The sequence below is a fragment of the Chelonoidis abingdonii genome, chromosome 5, assembly GCF_003597395.2.
Source record: "Chelonoidis abingdonii isolate Lonesome George chromosome 5, CheloAbing_2.0, whole genome shotgun sequence".
NCBI lineage: Eukaryota > Metazoa > Chordata > Testudines > Testudinidae > Chelonoidis > Chelonoidis abingdonii.
In genome coordinates, this window is record NC_133773.1 from 122,214,757 (window position 1) to 122,234,730 (window position 19,974).

A 19,974-nucleotide genomic window follows, 5' to 3' on the forward strand; every position below is an offset into this window, starting at 1 on the left:
TACGTAGTAAGGTGCCGCCTCTCACCTTGTACATGTTGGTTTGTGTCTGTTACAGCTGTCTCCCTGCTAGCATTCTTCTTTCCCTTCTCCTTCTGTTTGTCCTGGTGGCCGCCCCTCCTGGCCATTGTGCTAACTAAAGTCATAGCCCTATTCATAGGGATGGCTGGTACAGACTAACTGGAGCCACTACCCTGCCTAGGGAGGGGGCTTCTTGCTTCTGTCTTTGGCTCCTTTCTTCAGACCCGGGCTCGGTGTAGGGGGCACTGCCCAGAAATGCAAGACCTGAAGTGGCCAACTAATTAAGCATATGAGTCATACCTGTGGCTCAGAACATGCCCAGGCATGCCTATGCTCACCTGCAGTTTTTCCCTGCCTCCTCTCCTCCCCTGTATCAAGAGACCATTCAAAGTACTGGTGGGAAACTGCCTAAGTTTGCCTTTTAAAACCAGACATTGTTTCTGATCAACCCCGAGAAGGTCCAAATGCTTTGCCACCTGGCTGGATCAGCTAGGGGGTTTGGGGGGCCCTTCTCCCGCTTTCATTTGTTTTTGACGTACCCCCATTTTTTACTCCCTCCCACGAACAACGAAATTTGTGCCTGGAGATCTCCTGATACTGAAACGCGATCGAGTTCCTCTCCCATCCTCCGATGCTACTGCTGTTCCTCTCTCTATGTTGCTGCCTCCTGGGGGATTGGGTAAGAGTTTTCTCTTGCAGGCTCCCCTGTCCTGGCTGCTGCCCTGTTTTGGCCCAGCAGACGGACCCAAGCTAACTCCTTGGTCTGTCTTATCTGTTTCTTGCTCTTGCAGCGCTTTGCTGCTAAAAATAAGCCTGTGCGCTGCTGGCTGTGCCTTCCTGGACTGTATCCTGGGCTCCACTTGCAGCCCCCACCCCACCCACTGCTGCCTCAGGTCACCTATTAGAATCAGGTTTCTTAGTCATAGATAAGTTTGTAATTCATTTTGAATAGCTGTGGTTAAGTTAGTTATAGAAAATGTTTGGTATTGTGTCTGTAAGTTAGGTTTAAAAATGTTGCATTGTGTTCTGTTACTTGCTAATTTGTGTAGTCTTGGTTAAGTTAGATCATAGATAAGATTTTGCTGTGTTCTGTATAATTGTGGTTAAGTCTGTCTTCCCGCTGCCCCCACCCCCGAGCTCTCCAGTCACTGTTTAAAACTTGCAGCCTGTCTGCTCTCTGTGTCTCCCTGAGTTTAAACCTCCCTCTGCTCTCTGCTCACGTGCTCCTCTTCCCCCATCCCCCAACCTCATTCCCCTGCCCCTGCCTTTCTCTCTCTCTCTCTCTCTTTTTTAATCCCTTCCCCCGAGTGTTCACCCCGCTCCTACTGCCCCCAAACCTCAATTGTATTACTAAGGTTTAGCATAAAACCCCATTGGTTACCCTTTTTCTCTCTAACACACCTCACATTTTACATTTATACCACTGTGACACACTTTAACCTAGAGTTGTTGGTTATCTAACACACTTTTCCAATAACTGTTAGTTGGTTATATGCTGCTGTGATGGAAGCCTGAATTATCACTTATGTCCCTGGTCTATTTAAAAACATGACTACTTACCTTTTTATCCATGTATAGCTACCCACTCAACTGTGTTTAATCTGTGTATAAATTTAATTAAGAGGAAAAATTCCATGAATGAGGAACTGGGATTTGAGTGGCATTAGTTATGGGTGAGCCCTAGGAATCTTTCCTCACCTAGTGGTGAAGTATATCTGACTCTAACCAATTGTGTTCGTACACAAGGAGGCAGTATAAGTCTTAATCATTTGAGACTGTTCAACACCATATGTAACTGTGCAGTATTATCAAGCCCAAAAGACTGAAAATCAGGAGTCTGGCCCTCCAAAAATCAATTGGCTTAAATCACAAGTCTTTTTTTTTTAAAATAGGGTTTAGATTTTTGTTGTTGGCCTTCAGTGTTTTGAGCCTTTTGAGTTCATATTTTCCAGCTTTTTTCTACAACACTGGGGACTAAAAATCTTCCTTAAACAAGGTGGAATTCTTGCTTAATCTCATGGCTTCAGCAACTGGGCTTTAAGAAAAAACACCAAATATTGCGAAGCTCATGAAATTGTGAGAGCTGGCAACACTGTTATGTCACTGATATTTCTCTACAAATACAAATTAGGTGTCATAACTATTCTGCTGTGGATTGAAGTCCTGATTTACACATTCTCTCTGTGCACAAGGAGTTTATTTTGAATTATCATTTGCCTCACGCTGCAAAAAGCAGCTGATTTGTAAGATAGTTTAAAATTCTTGATATGCTGCATTAGAGGGAAAAATCTGAAGTATTTTTGACTAATTGTACATTGTAATTTTGTTTCAACGTAGAAACAATATTTAATAAATTAGATCTAGATTCTGCAGTTGGAGTTGTATATCTGTACTGCCCGCTGACTTTAGTAGGGCACCATGTAACACAAGGGTCCTGCCCAAATGAATCTCATTGCGGAATCTGGGCCTTAGGTTCTTTCTACTTCATTTTCCTGACAGGTTCTGAGTTCCACGTTTCTCTGCCACAGTTGAAGACATCTCAAACATCCAAAGCAGTCAGGGAAATGCTCTGCTATAGAGGAGGGAGGGTGTGTGTGTGTGATGGGGTGTATCTGGCTCTTCATGATCCCCTGCTGGAGACCCTGCAGTCCTACTACAGACTGTCCCAGGAAAGAGCAGTGAAGGTGGGTCCTCCAGGCCTGCTTAGAGAAGCCTTGTGGAAAAAGCCAATCAGAGCTCAGCTTGCTTAGATAAAAGGAGCTGCAGGTGTTAGAAGGGCAGGCCCTGGCTGGGGCAGAGAGGTGGGCTAGCTAGTTGGCTGGCTAGCTGCACTCTGGAGCTTGATGGGCAGCATTTCCTAAACCTAGGAGCAAGAGGACCTGAGAGCTCTAGCCCTAAGGTAACAGCCAGAGGTAAGGAGACCAGGTGGGCCCAAGGAATGTAGCAGCAACCAATTAAAGGAACAGGTTTGTCATTGATGTTTATAGGGTCCCCAGGTTAGGACCTAGAGTAGTGTGCGGGCCAGGGTTTCCCCAATGGCAAAGTGGTCTAAGGCCTGAGAAGGAGAAAAGGCTCATTTAGAAGCCGAAATGAGGGTGGGATTTCAGGGGCTCAGAGATGGAGCAGAAGACCTTGGGGAGGGCTGACAGTTTATTGAACACTTTGCTACTCTGGAAGGGATTTATTTGTATTGACTGTGACTTGGCTGGAAGGCTGAGCCACGGACTTACAGGAGGTGCCAGGAGTGGGAAAAAGAGTTCATTAACACATCCAGCTGCTAGAAGGTACTCAGGAGATGAGTGCCTCCTGTTACAATACGTATTAAAAAAAGTTTGAATACTGTCAGGGTAAAAACTGGGTGTGCGTGTGTGTATTTAAAAAGCATATTTCCTTATCTGTGACTACTAAAACTGAAACTTTGGGAAAAAATCTCATTTACTTCTCTCTGTTTATATTCATTTACTATTTACATTGCATTTCGTTTGAACAAAGAAAATAGTTGGGACAACTTTGAATGGACATTGTTGTCCAGTTGACAGATGTGCTGGGATAGAATAGAATTAGTTTACTGATGGCTGCTTTCTAATAAGTTTTACATTTTGGTTCCCTGGCTTTTAACAGGATGCTGCAGTGCTTGGGTTTCAAACACTGGGCCTGATCCTTCAAGGTATTCATGGTTTCCAAGGCCAGAGAGGACCATTGTGATGATCTAGTCTGATGTCTGGAATAACACAGGCCATACAACTTCCTCAAAATAATTCCTAGAGCATCCTTTTTAGAAAAAAACATCCAATTTTGATTTAAAAATTTGCAGCGATGGGGAATACAGCCCAGCCCTTGGTAAACTGTTCCCATGGTTAATTATACTCACTCTTAAAAAATTTATGTCTTTTCCAGTCTGAATTTGTATAGCTTCAGCTTCTAGCCACTGGATCCTGTTATACCTTACACTGCTAGATTGAAAGATCCATTATTAAATATTTGTTCCCCCTAGAGGTACTTAGACTATAATCACGTTACTCCTTAACCTCTTTGTTAAACTAAATAGACTGAGCGCTCTGCATCTGTCACTTTAAGGGATGTTTTTAATTCTTTAATCATTTAATCAGATGTGGTATATCTTGATTTTAGTAAAGCTTTTGATACTGTTTCTCATGACCATCTCATAAACAAACTAGGGAAATACAACCTAGATGGAGCTACTATAAGGGGAGTGCAAAACTGGTTGGAAAACCATTCCCAGAGAGTAGTTATCAGTGATTTACAGTCATGCTGGAAGGATAACGAGTGGGGTCCCACAGGGATCAGTTCTGGGTCCGATTCTGTTCAATATCTTCATCAATGATTTAGATAATGGCATAGAGAGGACACTTATAAAGTTTGTGGATGATTCCAAGGTGGGAGGGGTTGCAAGTGCTTTGGAGGATAGGATTAAAATTCAAAATGATCTGGACAAATTGGAGGAATGGTCTGAAGTAAATAGGATGAAAATCAATAGGGACAAATGCAAAGTACTCCATTTAGGAAGAAACAATCAGTTACACACATACAAAATGGGAAATGACTGCCTGGGAGGGAGTACTGTGGAAAGGGATCTGGAGGTCATAGTGGACCACAAGCTAAATATGAGTCAACAGTGTAAAACTGTTGCAAAAAAGGCGAACGTCATTCTGGGATGTATTAGCAGGAGTGTTGTAAGCAAGACATGAGAAGTAATTCTTCTGCTCTACTCTGCACTGATTAGGCCTCAACTGGAATATTGTGTCCAGTTCTGGACACCTCATTTCAGGAAGGATGTGGACAAATTGGAGAGATTCCAGAGAAGAGCAACAAAAATGATTAAAGGTCTAGAAAACATGATCTATGAGGGAAGATTGAAAAAACTGGGTTTGTGTAGTCTGCAAAAGAGAAGACTGAAGGGGGACATGATAACAGCTTTGAAATATATAAAAGGTTGTTACAAGGAGGAGGGAGAAAAAATGTTTTTTCTTAACCTCTGAGGATAGGACAAGAAGCAATGGAATTTAGGTTGGACATTAGGAAAAGCTTCCTAACTATCAGGGTGGTTAAACATTAGAATAAATTGCCTACGGAGGTTGTGGAATCTCCATCATTGGAGATTTTAAAGAGCAGGTTAGACAAACACCTGTCAGGGATGGTCTAGATGATACTTAGTCTTGCCATGAGTGCAGGGGACAGGACTAGATGACCCCTCGAGGTCCCTTCCAGTCCTATGATTCTTGTTGCTCTTCTCTGAATCTTCTCGAGTTTATCAACATTCTTCTGGAATTGTGGGGACCAGAACTGAACACAGTCTTGCAGCAGCGAACGCCAGTGCCAAATACAGAGGTAAAATAATCTCTCTGGTGCCACATCCCCTGCTTATGCATTCCAGGATCACATCAGCCCCTTTGATCAAGCATCACACTGGGATCTCATGTTCTGATGATTATGCACCACAACACCCAAATCTTTTTCAGAGTTGCTACTTCTCAGGATAGTCTCCCATCATGTAAATATGGCCTGCAGTCGTTCTTTCTAGATGTATATATTTACGTTTAGTCATATTAAAAAGCATATTGTTTGCTTGTGGCCAGTTTACCAACTGACCGAGATCCTGCTCTGAATCAATGACCTATCTTCTTCATTATTTACTACTCCCACATCTTTGTGTCATCTGTGAACTTTATCAGTGATGATTTTGTGTTTTCTTCCAGGTCATTGATAAAAGTATTAAATAGCATAAGGCCAAGAGCCAATCCATGCGGTACCCAGCTGGAAACACACCCGCTTGATGGTGATTCCCCATGTAGAGTTTCATTTAATTTAATTTAATTATTGGAGATATACCTATCTCCTAGAACTGGAAGAGATCTTGAAAAGTCATTGAGTCCAGCCCCCTGTCTTCACTCACAGGACCAAGTACTGATTTTTGCCCCAGATCCCTAAGTGGCCCCCACAAGGATTGAACTCCCAGCCCTGGGTTTAGCAGGCCAATGCTCAAACCACTGAGCTATCCCTCCCTTTTGAGCCCTATAGTTAACCAGTTTTTAATCCATCTAATGTGTGCCAAGTTAATTTTATATTATTCCAGTTTTTTAATCAAAATGTTGTGTGGCACCAAGTCAAACACCTTACAGAAGTCTAAATATGTTATGTCAACACTATTATCTTTATCAACCAAACTTGTAATCTTATAAAAAAGTTTTTTGATCTATTTTCCAGAAACCCATGTTGATTTGCATAAATTGAATAATTATGGTATTCTCCTTTAGTTCTTTATTAATCAAGTCCCATATCAGCTGCTCTATTATATTGCCTGGGATTGATGTCAGGCTGACAGGCCTATAATTATCCAGGGCATCCTACATACCCTTTTTAAAAAATGGGAAATTAGCTTTTCTTCCAGTCTTCTGGAACTTCCCCAGTGCTCCAAGCCTTACTGAAAGTCAACATTAGCAGTCCAGCGAATTCTGCAGGCAGTTCTTATAACTCTTGCATGCAAGTTATCTGGACCTCCTGATTTTAAAAATATCTAACTTCAGTAGCTTCCGTCTAACATCCTTCAAAGATACTAATAAAATGGAAAGAGTTATCACCATATGATGAGATTATATAATTTACCCCCCTCCACAAATACAGAAGAGAAATATTTATTGAACACTTCTGGCTTTTCTGCATTATTATTGATAATTCTACCATTTCCATCTGTTGTTGACCAATAGTATTGTCAGGATTCTTTTTGTTCCTAATAGACCTCTACCTCGATATAACGCTGTCCTTGGGAGCCAAAAAATCTTACTGCGTTATAGATTAAACTGCGTTATATCGAACTTGCTTCGATCCACTGGAGTGTGCAGCCCTGCCCCTCCGGAGCACTGCTTTACCGCGTTATATCCAAATTTGTGTTATATCGGGTCGTGTTATATCGAGATAGAGTTGTATATTTAAGAAACTCCTTCTTATTATCCTTAACGATTCTGGCCACAGATTTCTCCTTATATAACTTTGTTTCCCTTATAAATTTTCCACATTTCCTAACTTCTGATTTATATTCATTACTATCAACTTCCCCTTTCTTTCATTTGTTATATATTATTTTGTACAGATGCCTTCGCTTCCCCTCTAAATGAGGTCAGTTCTGTAGACTGCGTACTTACCTTTGATTGTAGGATTTTGGCTTTGGGGTATCTAGTGAGGTGTTCTTAAATGATCCCCAATCCTCATTCACATTTTTCTGATTAAATTCTTTCTCCCAACTGATTTGGCTCATAATTGTTTTCAGCTTTGTGAAATTGGCTTGGTTAAAGCACCATGTACGTATATTACTGAGCAACTTCAGATGTCTTTGCAGGAATTAGGCCGACTGGGCTCAGTACATGAAAATATTCAAAACCCATTATTGAAAACTATATATTAATACTGAATTTCATAAAAGCTATTTTTACAAAACTATAATCGAGCTACTCAATAATGTGCCCTTAAATCTTCTCATAATTTCTTATTGTTTGGGATATTAATTATTACTGTTTTAAACAAAATATTATTCTCCTTCTAGAAGTTGTGAGTGATTCCATGGTGCTACCTTTATAGTTGGTCAGCTTGATTGATTTGAATTCCTTCCTATGTGGCCTCTGAATTTTTTGTATTTCCACCCCTGTAATTGTAAAAAATTCATTGCAGTGTACTGTGGTACAATAAAAAATGTGTGCTCTGCCTTAAAATGGGGGAAAAATGAAACCTCCCTCCTCAGTGTTTGGAATGAGTTGGTTTAGTGGAATCCAGATTTGAGTTCTTCTGCCCAATAAGCCCATTTGTCCATAATTTACTAACAGTCAAAGCCTGTTATTTGCTTGTCTTTCCCTTACTGAGCTGACTGAATGGCTTGAATTTCATGACTAAATGAATTTCTAAGCGGTAGTTTGTTCCATTCTGGCTTTAAGGCTTAATGAGAATGTAATGTACCCTATCTGAGGTTTCTGTTTGATCTTATAATAGTAGGAAACAGACAAGGAGATTGCACTAATCATTAAGAATTGTTAGTGCACTCATTTCTTTCTGCTCTAACCTGGAGTGACTGTCTAATGCATGGTTTGGAGTGGGTCATACAGTCAAACAGAAGGGTTATATTATCTTGCTTATGTCATTGCAGAGACAGAAATATATGTATCTCATAGTGGTTTAGAGAAGGCTGGCCATCTTTGCAAATGTCATTGTGGTAGCAAAATTAACTAGAAGGAGGCCGAATGCTTATAGGAATATAAAGAAATTTTCAATGGGGTTAGTGTGCATCTCTCCCCCAAAAGCTACTTCTTGTCCCACAACTGACCTTGTTTTCCTCACATTCTTGCAACTCAGAGTTGGCCTCCTCTCCTTCTGCATAAAACTAAAGGTCATCTTCATTTCTTTTGAAGTGTTCAAGAATTCTGCTCCTGCCGACATCTTTTCCTTTGACTCCTCTTCCTGTTTTAGCCTTATCTATAGTTACGGGTTACTTTAACCAGTTACTCACCCCAAGGTGAGGGTTATATCTACTTTAATCTGTGAGAGTTCACCCCCAAAATTGACTTCAGAAGAGAGGTACTCAATAGAAGGGCTATGGTGCACAAGAGGAGCAACGCAGTGTTCTTTCTGTAATTACTTTTATTAGCCAACTAAATGACATTACTCACACTTCAGTCAGGTAAAGGAGAGAGAAAACAATATGGTATGTCTAGTATTGCATTACTCACAGCATGCATTGAGAAGAAACCCAAGTTGTCATACTCCTCATCATAATTCTCACCACCATCAACATCACCAATGGTCTTCATCCAGGCATCTCCCAAGGAACCCAGGCAGGAATACAGCTTTTACAATGTGTTACACCGAGGCTCACTGGAGTGTATATATAGTTGTGAAGATTTTAACCCATTTTCCTTATTTGAACTTCCACATCCAATCATTTTTGGGCTGCCCTGTTTTCCTTGTTATTTCCCCTTATCCTCATTAACATTTATATCACCCCTTATCACCATAGTAACAGGTAGTTACTTTAAGGAAGTGTCTAACGTTTCACCTTGGCTATGAACAGTCACTTGTGTCTACTGTTTGGACATTATCCAAACTCAGCAGTTATTTTCCAAACATCAGCATATCAAAACATAGTCACAAGCTCAGCAAATGTATTATTAACTAACTTATGCTAACTTATTTGTATAATAGGTTAAGTTAGCTCTAAGGCCTAATTCAACTAAGTTAAGTGTCTTACAAGCCTGAGGTCCTTGGGCCCTGTGTTACAACATTAATGATTACTTATATTTCATCTCTATCCTAAATATACAGGATATTTTTTATCCTTAGCTATACTTTCTTTCTGTACCCCCTGAAGGTTCTCAGTTTGCTGCGCCACTAGATGCTTCTTCTTGTGAGTTGTATGGTATTTGGATGGTGAACAAAAACTAACACAGGCCAGAAAAAAAGCATTTTCTCCTATACTGATTATTTATTACAACAGTGCCTCTGGGCCAGCTGAGAGTAGGGGCCTCATTGTGTGTGTTACGGTAAATAGAATAAGAGAGAGTCCATGCCCCAAAGTGTTTCCAGTCTAAATAGACAAATGCTAGTGGAAAGAAGTAGAACATACCAGTAGAGCGAAGAGTGTGGTTGTAGCAAATATCGCACATGTTCTGCAATTTCTTTCATTTGATTTTGTTATGTAAGTGGGGATATGTTAGGAGGGAATTAACTAGATGGAAAGATGAAGGGTGAGGGAGTCGGAAGGGTTAGCATTCTCTCCCCTGTGCTATCTACGCAGTTTAACAGAACTGAGACTTGATTGGATCTGCAAGATGCTGGGCAGCTTTATGTTTTTCTCTTTCTGTGCTCTCCGCTGCCCATTGGCTTCTTGCTGCCCAATTGGCTTCTTTCTTTCCACAATCATTAATTAAAACTGTTGTCTGGGGTTTCTCAAGCTTTTTGCCCCATTTTACCTCTTTGAAGTTGAATAGCATAGGAACTGTGTTTATAGGGTGCTTTGTGTCTGATTGCCTGTTTTAGAGGCCAGGAAGGATTATTTTCTCGTTCAGTTCAGATTGGCTGAGACCTGATAGTGGGTTTTGGTTGGTGGTTTTTGTTTTTTGTTACCTTCTTTATAGCATCTTGGAGAGACAGTTGGGTTAAACAGGAATAGGACTTAGAAATTTAATGTTAGGAATTGTATGAATGTTTGGAAGCCCTGTAAACCCCACACCAAACCCATTTAAATGCCTGGTATGGGGAGACTGGGCAGGTAGCACCCCACTCTGGTGTCAAGTTTAATAAAGTTGTGGCCTGCTGCTTAAAATTCATCCTCGTGTCTGTCGTCCTTCACTTGGATGTTCTAATCAATGTTCACAGTGAAAACTGCAGGAAGCACTCTGACCTCATTAGTTTTCATTGGGCCCTGCTTAAACGGCTTTCAGCAACTGGGGTGCCTGCTCCAGTGTATCAGTGGCTCCTGTTTGCAGTTTTTTTTCCCAAAGCCCAGTGTATCTCCTAGTGCCACCAGAGCAGTGATCTCCCCTATACTGAAATACAAATGTTATATGAGACTGTAGGCTAGGTGATATTGGAAGAGCAAGTATCCATATGTGAAAATGAAAAGGAGTAGCGGAAAAAGGAAATGTGACCTAGGTGCAAATAGTTGGTGAGAGTCCAGCAAAAATCTGTAAGTGTGATATGATTTCACCTCCTACATCCCCTCAAAAAATTATTGCAATCTCTGGCCAAAACCAGATGGCAAGCTTTTTATAAGGGAACTTTAAAAAATGCCTTTACATCTGTGTGAATCCTGCTCTCAGTTATCCTTGTGTAAATCTGGGGTAACTAATGTAAATTAGAATAACTTAACTGAAGAAATTAGTGTCAATGAGAGCAGAATTTGACCCATGAATTAAACTGACAGCATCACTTTAAAGTACTTCCTCAGCCCAGACTCTCAGCCCACTATGCTGCCCCTGTTAAGTCAATGGAAGCACTCCTGGTGAGGATGTGCACCACCGACAGAAGGAGCCTAGTACGGACGTGAACCTCTGCAGTAATTATTATAGTGGCTATAAGTCAACTTAACATAGGTTGATTTACGTTTGTAGTGTAGACATACCCTTAATGTGCTTTGACTTTAGTTCTGAACTGGGTATTAGATGGGTCTTTCCCCTTCCCTCCCCTCCCAAGCCTCCGTACTGAACATATTTTGGGATACACTTTTTGTTGCAGTTTTCCTACCCCTCAGATATCGTATGGTTCCCACCTTTACTGATTTTCCTTTGCATGCATCATGGGCCTGATCCAAAACCTGTTAAAATAAGTAGGAGCCTTTCCACTGACTTTAATGGGCTTTGGATCATGCCCAATGTGAAGAAGTAGCTTTGCTGATGTTATCTCTGCAGATTGACTGCTGAAGCTCAGAGCAAAACTCATCAGCCCAGGGCACCGTAGCTTAGGTTCATTCCTGAAACTCAGTGTCTTTTTACTGTCATAGCTGTTAGACTGAAATATCAATCTAGCCAAAATGGCCTGAAATTAAGGTATTTCCTTTAGGAAAAAATGTAGAATTAAATTAAACATCAAAAGGGATTCTATTGTTTCTTTTAAATATGTAACTTAAACCCTGACTTGGTTTTCCTATCTCTTGGCTTAATGTCGGCAAGACTCAAAATTTCAGTGTGGAAACAAAGGGTAGTATTGCAGCTGTGAACTAGAATTCAGTTCTTTGGCATGTGGCCAGTCCTGGAAGATGGCCAAACTGGAGACTTGCAGAGATGTTACAGACCTAGGCTCCAAGCCCACAGGCCTTGCTGTTGCTGACACCAGGGGTGCCCAAGGCAAACAACAGTGATTCGTGCCCGGAGTGCTTCAGCGCCAATGAACACACCAGGGGGAGAAGCAAGCAGAGTTTATTTGAGATCTCAAAGTGATGCTGGGAGACTAGTATGCCTCAAATCCAGCACCCCTAAAACAAGCAGTCTGTTCCTTTACTTATCCATGAACTATTTTTCCTCGCTGACTAGCAAGCCCCCGTTTCCCCTCCCTCTTCTGTCCGGCTGGCATTCTTTCTCACACACTTCTTGTCTTCCCCCTCCCTCTTCTCCTTCCTCCCCCTGTAGCCGTTACGTAAGCACAGGTTGCTAAGTAATCTTGGCCGCGGCAGCTCATTAGTAAGTTTCCTTCTGCTGCAAGTTATCTTGTCCTTCTGCTAAAGATGCACAGGCCTCATTACTTCTGCTTTAGACCAGTTGAGCTGTATGGCAACTGATAAGGGACATTGCACCTGGCCTTTCCCCTCTGCCAGCCTCTGAGGTCGATTAGAGTTTAAACATGGAAGGACTCTTGTTCACTAGAGGCCTGAAACAGGGAGACCTTATATTCTTATTACCTTTTACCTTCTGAGTTACTTAGGATTATCCTTAGTGACACCAACATTGCCTAGGAAACCTACTGATCTGAAGAGTAATAGGAAACATGTCTTAACACATCAAGACATAACATAATGTATGTAGTGAATGGGAAATTATCCTGGCCCACGAAAAACCTCTGGGCTTTCTGTTTTCTTCTTTCTTTTTTTAAGTCAAGCAAATATGCTACAGATTTTAAGTCCTATGAAACAGTAATTTTCGCTAAGTGTAAGGATCCACTGTTTGTACAGGAGCTTCCATTGGTTGTTTAAGCATCCTTGTGAATATGCTTTGTTCCTCAATTCCCTCTTTGTCTCCCTCTCTACCCTATCCCACAATGCATCAAGATAGTCAGCTCATGGGCAAATAGTGTTAGGCCCATTATGATGATGTCATGGTGATAACCTAGAATGGAAGCAGATCCTGAAAGACAGCACAAGCTTAAAACCTCCCACATTTTTCACTATTCATCTCACTGTCCACAGACTCTGTCAGATTGCACTTAAATACTATGGCAGGAATGGCAACCTTTCAGAAGTGGTGTGCCGAGTCTTCATTTATTCACTCTAATTAAGGTTTGCGTTGCCAAGTAAAACATTTTAACATTTTAGAAGGTCTCTTCTATAAGTCTATAATATATAACTAAACTATTGTGTATGTAAAGTAATAAGGGGTTTAAAAAATGTTTAAAAAGCTTTATTTAAAATTAAATTAAATGCGAGCCCCAGACCGGTGGCCAGGACCTGGGCAGTGTGAGTGCCGCTAGAAATCAGCTCGCGTGCACACGCTGCCATAGGTTGCCTACCCCTGTACTATGATAACGGCAAATTTGTATTTTGGTAACTCAGTGTGAATGAACTGAAAGGTTGATTGAGTTGCAAAGGAGAATAACCATGCAATTGTGGAAGCGATGATGCATTGCTTTAGAAAGCAATATTAATGCAAAATAGCGTATGCTCTGTTGCTACACTAATACTGGCAATATGCTGTAAAATAAAGCGAGATATACGAATCTCAAAAGGTATTAAGTCCAGCCCCTTGCCTTCACTAGCAGGACCAAATTACTGATTTTTGCCCCAGATCCCTAGTGGCCCCTGTCATAGCATTCCCTTCTCAGTCAAGAATCGAACTTAGATGTCCAGAAAAGAGATATAGACAGAATCCTACTAAGCTTAATTACAGCTTATGTTATCTGATAGCACTGCCACCGTACCAAAAATATAGTGTTTTGGGCACTCTGATTTCCTAGTCTCAGCAAAATTTTACGAACCTATCTGACTCACCAGCTAAATTTGCCCAGTCGTGATCCCACCTCGGCCCCAAAGCGTAGGACGTCCAATCCAACCAGGAGTGAAATGAGAATGACCTCCGTGGTGCGAACCCAAGAACCCCAACCCCCTTGGGGTTTTCTTTAACAAACAAGAGAAAATAAAACCAATTCACTACCTGCTGCTTCCCCGTTCCCAACTTTCCCCTCCTGGGCTAAATCCGAGAGAGCTACAACCTTTAAAAATCACAACACAGAGAAGCGAGTCCTTCCTTTCCACAAAAGAGGACAATACAGATTCAAGGAAAACAGAGAGAGATTCTACCTCTCCCCCCGTCTCATCTCCCCCACCAGTCCTGGTGAGTTATCCCAATCCCCTGGGATAAAACAAGGGAAACAAGAAAAAAATCAGTCAGGTTCTCTAAAAAGAAATCTTTTAATAAAAGAAAGGAAAAAGTAAAGAATTATCTCTGTAACTTCAAGATGTAAATATACAGGGTCCTTATAGCTTACAGACACCAGAAAGAAATTTTTCCCCCAGTACCAATACAAATCAAAATATTCCCAGCAACTACACATATAAAAGTTAACCAGCCAGATCCACAATTGCAAATAAAGTAAAACAATTAAAAAGCCTAAACCGCCTGTTTTTAGTTACTATTTGAACAGAAACTTAGAGAGCCTGTAGTAATGTCTGGTCTCTCTCAGACCCCCCGAGAAAAGAGAAAACAACGGACAAAAAACACACACAAAAACTTCCCTCTATCCAAATTTAAAAGTATCTTGTCTCCTGATTGGTCCTCTGGTCAGGTGTTTGGTTCCCTGTTTGTTAACCCTTTACAGGTAAAAGAGATATTAACCCTTAATAATCTGTTTATGACAGCCCCCTCAAGGATTGAGCTCACAACCCTGGATTTAGCAGGCCAGTGCTCAAACCACTGAGCTATCCCTCCCCCTACATGCAGAATAGATGCTTTTACAACAGTGTTGTTTACTCTTTCAAAGCTCTGTTCTTTGAGTGCTATGCTTTTTTTGTAAACTAGAACTGAATCTTGGCACACTGGTTTTTCCAAGAAACCTTAAGCTTTTTGGTTTCTTGGCGACAAAACATATAAGGAAGTCGAATGGCTTTTCTTGGCATGTGAACTTTTACTAACTGTAAGTAACAGTATGTCAGAAGAATCCAACATTTGCAGAGAAAAGAATAGCTGCACAATATTATCATTCAAAATGTTTTATTATGCACTGGACAGATGTCATAATTTTTCACTAAATCATTTTGTATTTGAACAAAAACAATATAAATGATACATTTAAGCTTAGACACTGTTGCAATAATACCAGAAGCTTAAGTGGGAAGAAGGCAAAGGGAACAATTCATACTATAGCCTGGGTGTAGTGAACCCAGGAGCACTGCCTATATATCATGTACTGGGAATAGACTCTAATGTATTGTCTTATTCTCTGCTTCCATCAGCATACAGTTTGGGGTCAAACAAATTTTTTTTTTTAACCTAAAACGTAAGTACCTCAAGCAGCCTGACTTTCAGAAGTCTGGAATACTCATCAACTCCCATTGAAATCAATTGGAGCTCTTGGGTTCTTGGTGCTTTTGAAAATCAGACCACTGATTTAGGTGCCTACATGTCAACTTAGTAGCCTGACTTTAGACTCCTATTTTTTGCAAATCTTGGCCTTGGGTCTCATTTTTGTGGGCCTTATTCTCCACTGCCTTTCACCTTTTGTGTAATCTTTTTCAAGGCGAGTGCAAAGTGAATATAAAAGGCTATATAAATGCAAGGCAGAGGAGAGTCTGACTATTTAGCAGCAGCCACTCTGAGCACCAGAGCTTGTCAAGCAGGGAGGACTTTGCTTTCCTTCTAAACAGTGGTAATGTTTGTGGTAACTTAGAAATGTTTGAGAAGATGAAAACAGTAACAACTGGATTTGTGAAACACTTTGTAGTTTCATTTCAAGTTTATACAAACTACACAGGCAGCTCTGCCAGACACAACCTGAAGAGTCCTGTCACACCCAGTATGCATCCTGTAACTCCCTTTTGCCTTCTCTATCACCTTGGAAGGTTTCTAGGTGGTTAAAATTGGTGCCATCTAAGTACTGAGGTAGATTTTTTTAAATCCCTCACTAACTCAAAGCAATCCAGTGCATTCTTCTTTTGGTTCTGGATATTTTTTAAATATAGAGACTAACATGTAACTCCCAAGATGATCAGTTAGCACTCCTCTCTAGAAGTTTCTAAAATTGTGTGTGGTAGTTTTGGGTATGCTCAATAGCTGTAGCTGGACTCAGACTCCATTGAGAGAAAGTAGTCATGGCAGCTGCTTTGCAAAAGGGCACGTGTACTGTGTGGGTTGGGAGAAGCTGTGCCATAGGAGCAGAAAGCGGGTTGGTTTTCCCTAATTCTGAAGCATTTTGCAGCAGGTTAGTGGTATTGTTAACCCTCCAGCAGGGACGCCTTGGCAGTGTTAATTAAAGAAAGGGGAAATTAGGAGGGAGAAATAATTTTTTATTTTAATAGTATACTTTGAATGTTTGATTTTAGCCAAACTTTTTTAGATAAATTTTTAACTAGTATGATTCACCAACTTTTCTCTTTTTTGAATGTGATGATGGGGAAAGTCATTTATATTTTGTTAGCCTCATTTTTTTTTTATAACTTTTTTTAAATCTATATGCTTAGACTGAGTAGTTGGTTAATTGGTTAGTTGTCTAGCTAATGGAGTAATATCAGCAGAGGAGGAGGAAGAGTCTGCATGGCTACCAATTGGTGGTCCTACAAGCTAGAAGAGAGAAGATATTGCTGCAGTTCTTTTGATTCAGCAGACAGTAGATTTTGGTGATCACAGACTGAGATTCAGGTGAACTTAACCTAAGCTTTTAGGTATTCTTGAATTACTTCTCACTGTTTCTGTGGGGACTGGCCTGTTTAGATTAAATTTGTTTTCTTTATTTACATTTATGTATAAATGTGAAAATAATGTATGTGGATTATAAAGTATCCATGTTATGTTGTAGAAACTAAGTTGTTATGCTTCTTGGCTCTCTGTGAGTTAAGATCAAGCGTAGTATCTGTTCTTATCAGTTTAATATTATTTTTCTTAAGATTTTATAAAATGGGTACTTAGGAATTAAGTTCATTCCTTTTGCTCTTTTTGGACTGGATTGTGGGGAAGTTGACCCCATGCAATCCTTGTTCAAACTCCTCAGTGACAGAATTCTGGGTCTCCATGTCTTTTTCTTTGGAAGTTTCTTTTAGGCACTAGGAGAATGGTAGGGCAGTAAACTCTAGCCTACCCAAAGGTTACATTGGCACAACATTACTAAGGAGCACAACATTCAGGGAACAATCCCAGATGCAACTGTGAGAGGATTGTTTAATTTGAAGGGAGGTTCTAACATGTGGAAGCTGACAGAATAGGAATTCAATTTTCCATTTACAACTGGGCTTTTGAGTGAGGCTGGAGAGGTGGAGAATCCTGGCTTGAGAGTTCATGAGGTGCATTTTGAACAGGAATCCTGTTATGGAGTCAAATCAGTTAACTAATCTTCTCACCCAACAATTCCTTATCTATCTGTTCTGTACATATGTACTGAAAGGATTGCAATCCTTCCTGTTAACAATGGCTTGTTAGAGTTATCCTAAGGAATGAGGTCCATATTTTCTCTTTATCTGTGGGTTTTTGTTTTGTTTTTTAGGATGACTGCTTTTCCTGGAGTTTCTCTTGAGACTCTCTTTTTCTGTTGTTTATAACAGGTAGGTGTGTTCCTCCTTTTAAAGGGTACAAAAGGTTCTTCTTTAGCTTACAAGATATCTCCTGTAGTCACTCTAAGTTAAGAGAAGTGTTACAGGACTATGTCTAGTCCTGAGTAGTTAAAACAATTAGTCCCTGATAACAAGATGTCCAGACAATGTTTTATTTTGCATTTGTTTTCTTGGAGGTAGGATTGAAAGATAACATACAGGTCCTAGGTTCTGTTTGGCTCTGCCACCTACTTTATAGATGATGCTGTCAGGGGAATATTGTAAGAAACTTTTTTGGGGATGATTTGCATGGCCAGTTTGGAGCTCTCAAGAAACGAGAGGAATTTTCAAATCAGAATGTGGCTGGTGCTTGTTCTTTGGGAAAAATCTAGTGGGCATGCAAGCTCTCAGGGTATTTATCCTCACCTGGGAGCATCACCACAAACTCCACTGTTGTGTGACTCTGTGCTTTCTAGGGCTGCTGTGCTCCCTGTTTCTAAATGGCACAGCCTCAATGTACAATCCCCGCCATCCAAGGTCATTCAAAAAAAACTTTCCTCAGTCCTCTCAGAGGGTATCTATAATGTGAACACAGTATTAAAAACCTCATCACTACCTGCACTGATAGGAAAGTATCATAAAAAGATCTGAGCAGAGAATTGGTAAGTGGTTTCCAAAACCAGGTACTGGAATGTGGAATATGGAGCAGGTATAGGGCAATTCCTACACAGTATCAGCTCATGGTCACTTTGAGGGTCAGAGGGGCGTCTTGCATGCTCATATGACCAGTGAATGACAAAAAAGGGGTGTGCCTCCTAGAATCTGCTTTGCCTGTGGAGCTAGGCAAATCTGTCAATGTGGCGGCTGTGAATGAGGTTCTGCAGCTGGTATCTACAAGTGCCATATCCCTTTAATGATGCTCAGTGCTATTTTACACAGATTATAGTGGAAAAGCCATCCTTTCGGACCCTCTCCTGCATGGGCAATACATGGAATTCCCAATAACCCCTGCTGGCCCTCCCTTCTCTCTAACTGTTTAGATCTGAAGCTAGAGCACACACCATTTGTGTCCAATTAAACAGGCATTAGCATCCAATATCAGCTTGACTGAAACATCTTCAACCTTTCTTGTTTCCATGCCAGAGCTAAAGTAATATCAGCAACAACAACCAAACTCCAGTACGCAGATGATTGTCCTGAGTTGCACACTTAAAGGAAGATCTACAAACAGCCTTTAATTGCTTCTCCGAAGCTTACAAAAGCCATGGGCTAACTCAGAATATCAGCAAAACAAAAGTTCTCCACCAGCCAGTCCCCGGTCAATCATCAGACCCAGCAAGGAAGATCTACACTGACAAAGAAGAACGGGAAAATGTAGAACACTTTGCCTATCTTGGCAGCCATCTCTCACAGAGGGCAGACATAGATGTCGAGATTCAGCACAGAATTTCCTGTGCCAGTCTTGCCTTTGGCAGACTGTCTAACCAGGTGTTCAACAATCACATCAGAACACCCTCTAGATTTCTAGTTTATAAAGCGGTGGTAATCTCAACTCTCCTCTACAACTGTGAGACTTGGGTGACCTACGGAAAACATCTGAAAAACCTGGAATGCCAGCACCAGCACTTTCTTTGGAAGATCCTCAACATAAAGTGGGAGGATCATCGCACTAATGTCAGTGTCCTTACAGAGGCCAACATCTTCAGTGTTGAAGCCCAGATTATCCAGCACCAGCTGAGGTGGAGCGGGCACAGTATGCGCATGCCTAATGTACACTTACCAAAACAGCTGCTGTACACCCAACTCACCAAAGGAGAAGGGAAACGGGGAGACCAAAAGAAATGCACTAAAGACACCTGCAAGATAAACATCAAGAGATGTGGCATCAACACCACACAGTGGGAGATGTAGCCCAGGACAGGGATAACTGGCGAAAACTTGTCAGAGAGGGAACGTCCACTTTTGAGGAAAATCGCCTTGTCCTGGTCACAGAAAAGCACCAGAAAAGAAAGGAAAGACAACTGTCACTCTGCAATCACGGCCCAACCCTGTCTCTCAACACCACCTGCAACGTCTGCCAATGAGCCTGTGGCTCAAGGATCGGACTCCTCAGCCACCAAAGGACCCATGAAAAATAAGAAAAAAAATAAGAAATCATCCTCGACCTCAAGGGATTGCCAGTGATACTAACACAGACATAGGATAGTATGTAGTCTGGATTATTAGACTGTATTGGTCTCCCTGACACCTCTGTGTGCCCTCTGCTGTGTCTAGTCCAGATGGCAGGTCACAGTAGCACTGAATTCCCGCCTAATTTGGACTGTCTAGCCATAGGGCAGCAAATGTGGTCTGAAGGGGTGCTCTAGACATGCAGTGGTCCTCTAAAAGGACCAAGCATTAAGGTTTCCAGGTGCAATGGTGAACCTGACTAATAAAGAGAGGGCCTGGGTTCCCTTTCATCTCAACACAGGTGCTGGACAGGCTCAGAAGTGCCTGTGCCTCAGTGAGGCTGA

At 41.2% G+C, this 19,974-nt stretch overlaps 1 protein-coding gene and 1 non-coding gene across 2 annotated transcripts in view; both read left to right on the forward strand.

Moving 5' to 3' along the window:
* The window catches only part of SORCS2 (sortilin related VPS10 domain containing receptor 2), an 844,346-nt gene that overhangs the window by 327,622 nt on the left and 496,750 nt on the right, over positions 1 to 19,974 (forward strand).
* LOC116830359 (U2 spliceosomal RNA) lies at positions 16,747 to 16,931 on the forward strand. The gene has a single exon (XR_004374976.1). It is a non-coding gene; the product is annotated as a U2 spliceosomal RNA (small nuclear RNA).